We start from the raw sequence: 6,000 nt of genomic DNA, 5'->3' as shown, positions 1-6,000 counted from the left end.
TCTATCATCTCTTGTTGCAAAAAAACACTTTGTCCACCACTGTTACCTTAGGTGTACTGTATCATGACATCATTACAGGCCTACATTACAATATATAATCAGCCGGTCTCTCTATCTGACATAATCCACATTAACATACTAAAGGATTTGTCAACTTGGATTTATGGCTTATTACCTTTCATGATTATACAAATAGGACTACAGTTCAGTAAGATTTTGAATATCATATCCTATGAGAAATAAACAAAGAGGTCATTTTGATAGGAACTTGACTAATAGTACTGTTAATCCCCCATTTCCTCAAATACCAACCTACATTCAGTCATGCGTTACTGATTCCCTTTGTTTCACAAATGTGCAGATGGTGATAGTTACAAAGGCTTAGACATTCAAATCGCTTTCAAAACTTAACACCTGCTAGAGTATATACCGACAACAAGCATCTTATTGAAAAACACTGCTTTGTCCTCCTTATTGTACAGAATATAATTGCAAGGGTTGCCTGATGACCACCAAAATAAACAAGTGAGATGTAATTTGATGTAATTGAAAAAGTAATTGAAAAATTCAATTACATTGAGATATTAATTAACTAAATTACAATTACAAATTACATTTTAAACATTCAATTACAAATTACATGCAATTACATAGATTTTTGTAATTAATTACATTCAATTACAATTACAAATTACAATTACCCCATGTCTGATGTATGTATGTATGTGTGTATGTAGATTGTATGTATGTATATGTGTGTGTATTGTATGTATGTATATATGTGTATGTAAAGTATGTATATGTTTGTATTGTATGTATGTATATATGTATACGTGTGTGTATTGTATGTATATATGTATGTACGTATGTATGTGTGGAATGTATTTATGCAATGTATGTGTGTTTGTGTGTGTGTACAATGGGATCTTCGAGAAAGAAAGTGGTCCAGAACAATGGAACAGTGAGAGAGACAGTTGAGCAGAACAATTGGACGGTGAAAGAGAAAGTGGTCCAAAAGAATGGGACAGTGAGAGAAAGTGGTCAAGAACAATTGGACAGTGAGAGAGAAAGTGGTCCAGAACAATGGGACTATTAAGAAAGAAAGTTGTCCAGAAAGGTGGAACAGTGAGATAGAAAGTTGCCCAGAACAATGGGACAGTGAAAGAGAAAGTTGTGCAGAACAATGGGACAGTGAGAGGGAAAGTGGTCAAGAACAATTGTACAGTGAAAGAGAAAGTGGTCCAGAACAATGGGACTATTAAGAAAGAAAGTTGTCCAGAAAAATGGGACAGCGAGAGAGAAAGTGGTCAAGAACAATGGGATCTTCAAGAAAGAAAGTAGTCCAGAACAATGGGACAGTGAGAGAGAAAGTGGTCCAGAACAATGGGACAGTGAGAGAGAAAGTGGTCCAGAACAATGGGACAGTGAGACAGAAAGTTGTCCAGAAAAATGGGACAGTGAGAAAGAGTGGTCAAGAACAATGGGATCTTCGAGAAAGAAAGTGGTCAAGAATAATGGAACAGTGAGAAAGTGGTCCAGAACAATGGAACAGTGAGAGAGAAAGTGGTCCAGAACAATTAGACAGCGAGAGAAAGTGGTCCAGAACAGTGGGACAGTGAGAGAGAAAGTGGTCGAGAACAATTGGACAGTGAGAGAGAAAGTGGTCCAGATCAATGGGAGAGTGAGAGAGAAAGTTGTCCAGAATAATTGGACAGTGAGAGAGAAAGTGGTCCAGAACAATGGGAGAGTGAGAGAGAAAGTTGTCCAGAACAATTGGACAGTGAGAGAGAAAGTGGTTGAGAACAATGGGACAGTGAGAGAGAAAGTGGTCGAGAACAATGGGACAGTGAGAGAGAAAGTGGTCCAGAACAATTGGACATCGAGACAGAAAGTGGTCCAGAACAATGGGACAGTGAGAGAGAAAGTGGTCCAGAACAATTACACAGTGAGAGAGAAAGTGGTCCAGAACAATGGGACTGTGAGAGAGAAAGTGGTCCAGAATAATTGGACTACTTTCCAAACAACAAACAAGGAATTTGCGATAAAGTTTTATTCGGGATAATTTACATTTTCGCGAGTTTTTTTTTCACTTGAAGTGGATATTGAGGGAGATATTAACACGAGGTGAACACTGTTGTCAGGCGGAGTAGCCACTGTGGACGATGGAGTTAACATGTCGATTGTAACAGTTTTCGGACATTTTGCCGGGACACCCTGCACAAGTATTCTCAAGGTACTCACAGGTACTGGCTATAATCTTCACCACTGCTTGAATTCATCATAACGTGCATATCCAGTCCTATTAGTGAAGATGGAGTCGATGTCACTGTCAAATACGTGTGCGTCCAGACTGTACATGTGCTCTGATCAAAGTGGCAATACGCATGCGCGTGCCTTGAGGTATTCAGAAAACAAATAATCACTCATATCAAATGGCCCAAGCGAAACCAATAGCAGCCCGAAACAAGTATAATTAATCGTTAATTTGAAGTAGTTCGAAATGCACGTGCAGGTCATGCAACACATGCTAGTCAGCGTCTGACGTCAGTGGCTTCGATGGGAAAGCCTGTTCACAACCATGAACGCAAAACACCTACACACAAAATGCAGATTGCTAATTTAACTTAAATTTACAAGAATAATCAATGAAGTTAATACCATCTAAAGGTAGTTTAACTCAGCATTTCAACAGTTAAACACGCGGCCCGAGTGGTCTCACCTATACATAATCGGATTTTATTCATCATAAACATATCATGTCTATGTTTCAATGTTACAATTATACATTGTCACAAATCACAAAATCCTGTCAGTTGATTTCTCCTTATTCAGAGAGGAATGCACACTAAAAACACACAAACCACTTGCACACTAACATGTATGTACATTTATATTTATTATTTTATATTAATATTATTATGCTAAGACAGGTTTAAGGGTATTCAAAACCTAAGTGTGTGTCTGTCTGTCTGTGTGTGTGTGTGAGAGAGAGAGAGAGAATGGTGTCATCACAGGCGATATGGATTTGAAATTTTGTCTGAGTAGTAGTTTGTTCAAATAAATATTATGGAGGAGTTGGCTTTTTTTTAATATGAAGGACATTAATTTCTTTTTAATCTTAGACTCAGAATCAACAAATTTAGTGTTTTTTTTCCTAAGGGGCGGTGGGGTAGCCTAGTGGTTAAAGCGTTGGCTCGTCACGCCGAAGACCCGGGTTCAAATCCCCACATGGGTACAATGTGTGAAGCCCATTGCTGGTGTCCCCCGCCGTGATGTTGCTGGAATATTGCTAAAAGCAGCATAAAACCAAACTCAGTCAGTCAGTCAGTTTTTTTCCTAAACAGGGTGAATACAGGAAATAATTGAATGTACATTTAGACATTCCATCCTATCCCTAACTATCATGAATCATATTCTCAGTGACCAGGGTGGAAGACCTTTAGGTGGTTGGAATGCATCTTGTTGGATGGTGTCGCAAGTTCTTAATTTTTGCCTCTGGAGCGTCAGACACCACTGGCGATGTCAATTTTGGGGTTAGGACTGCAGCCACCATCTGTGTTCTTTTCTCTGTCCAGTTAATAGTAGCTAGATTCTTCAGGCGCTGTTGGAGTTTCTGGGGAAAAAAATGAAATTCTTGCAATGCGAAAGTTATGTCCAACATTTATTTTTGAGAGCGGAACTTGGTCTAATTAGATAATGGCACATTACGGTGATGGGTAATGACATGAGATAAGGAAAGCTATTCTATTAGAGGTATATAGCGATGTGATAATATGTAGCACATCATGTCAGTTAAGTGACTCAGGGTGTTTCAAACTGGTGTCAGGAAGTTTATAAACCGGTACAAATGATATTATATAATCCAGTTTCAGGAACTTACAGATCGTATTCTTTTGTTTCTTATAGCATCTTTCCTGTGTTTTTCTTCCTTTCCTGTAATCTGCCGACGTCGACCATCCCTCTTGCTCCTCTAGATTATCCAAAAGGCTTCTATTAAGAAAAGCAAATGAGTTCATTCTGATTCGTCCAATAATAGATTATTACAATCCTACAAACATGCATTATTTTGATCATTATCATATTCACCATGTATCAAACAAAGTAATAAGTAATTGTGGTATATGCATTACTGAGAGGGTATGAGAAGTTTTCTATTAACATGTTCGACATGGTTATGTAGAAATTATGCACTACATAATGGTATGGTATGCTTTGTCAATTCTAATAGATAACTGACAGAATGAAATAATTAGATGCTAGATTTACCCAATTGTGAACAAAAAACGAGTTGATGACAATTTTAATTTTAGTTTGCATTTATGTGTCAATGACATCTCTAATCTTATAAAACCCAACATATATATTGATTTTGATGTCGAGCAATAATAACACTTGGAGAAAGTTATTTTATCATAAGTAAGTAACTATTAATGGATTTTCAAGGGACTCCACAGACTTTTCCATGATTCTTCTCACAACAGCCTAAAACAAAAAGAGACACACACTTGGAACATGAACATGTGTCGATTGGCAACATTTTCCACCTAATTATCATGAATTACTTGTTTTATCTATATTTGTTGCCTTGCTGCATATAACCATATCAGACTCAACGTACAGGAACACAGAGGCATACTTGTCTTATGGTTATATTTTAACGGAATGATCAGCTGGTATCAACAATAATGTTTGTTTTTTACAGATTTCACACCAAAATGCAATGTCCACATTAATAACCGTGAGCGAAGTCGAAATGCGACCGCACCGTTACTGTAAGATAGAGGTTGCTACCGAAAACGTTTAATTCGATGCAAAGTGACTGCTATGATAAGAAAATAATGAATTTCATCTGGTTTAAACATATTTATTTCTGATACATTGTTCAGAAACTGGATCGGCAAACAAGCAAAACGCTTATATTAATGCCTCTCCAGACAAAACAACATTTATGCGACTTACATTTCATAACAATATTACAAAAATACATGGTATCATAAATAACAATAAGCACACAATATACATGAATGTAAACATCCACAAATACTTTTAGTTCTGCAAAGGGACAGATGAAAACTTAAGACAGATTCAATTCTTTTTGACCTGGTAATAAAGGTATGTACAGATTTGATAATATCATGATTTATAGATCTAGGTAATTCTAAGTTACCATACAGAGCATCATTTATGTTATATCCATGTTTGAAATAAAATAAATCGTTTCTTATGGCATCATAATTGGGACATATAAAAAGATAATGAAGGGTGTCCTCAAAAGGCGGCACCACAAATACATGATGGGTTATCGGATATAAATCTACTTACTTTATGGGCATTTAAATCGCTGCATTCTAATCGGAGTCTACAGTGGATTATTTGACAGAACCTGTTTCCAATGTTGATATCAAATCTGAATGAAGTATTACAATATAGTGTAATCTTGTTTTTAAATTCACTTGGTGACTGTATAAGTCTGAGTTCTTCAGGTAAAGAATTCCAAAGTTCAATAGTACTGGGTATACGAAGTAGTTCTTATAGGGAATTTTTTGCAAATTTGAAGAGTTTCTTAAGTGATATGGGTTTGCAACAGAAACAGATTCTGGCATGAGACTGTTTAAGTAATCTGGTGTTTTGTTATGTATCATTTCATGGAATAGGGTCAGTTTCTGAATGCGCCTTCTTTCTGCTTATCATTGGTGAAACTTTATCAAATAGAGAATTTATCTGTGCAGTCCAATTTGCGTCTTTTTGAAACCAGAGGCCTAGATGTTTGTGCTCGGAAACTTCGTTTATAGGAATATTTTGCATAAATAATCTCGGACTGATCACTATGGAACGTCTTTTACTAAACTGTATACTTTCAGTCTTAGAAGGATTGAATTTAACTTGCCACCGCACTGCCCACTGAGAAATCCTTTCTAAATCTTTATTGAGGCGCATAGCATCATCGGTAGGATCTTCTATTATAACATAAAGTGAAGTGTCATCAGCAAAGAGTCTTTT

This window comes from Haliotis rubra, unplaced genomic scaffold, assembly GCF_003918875.1.
Source record: "Haliotis rubra isolate DU_JTF1 unplaced genomic scaffold, ASM391887v1 Scf30, whole genome shotgun sequence".
Lineage (NCBI taxonomy): Eukaryota > Metazoa > Mollusca > Gastropoda > Lepetellida > Haliotidae > Haliotis > Haliotis rubra.
Note: the sequence above shows the minus strand (reverse complement) of the source record.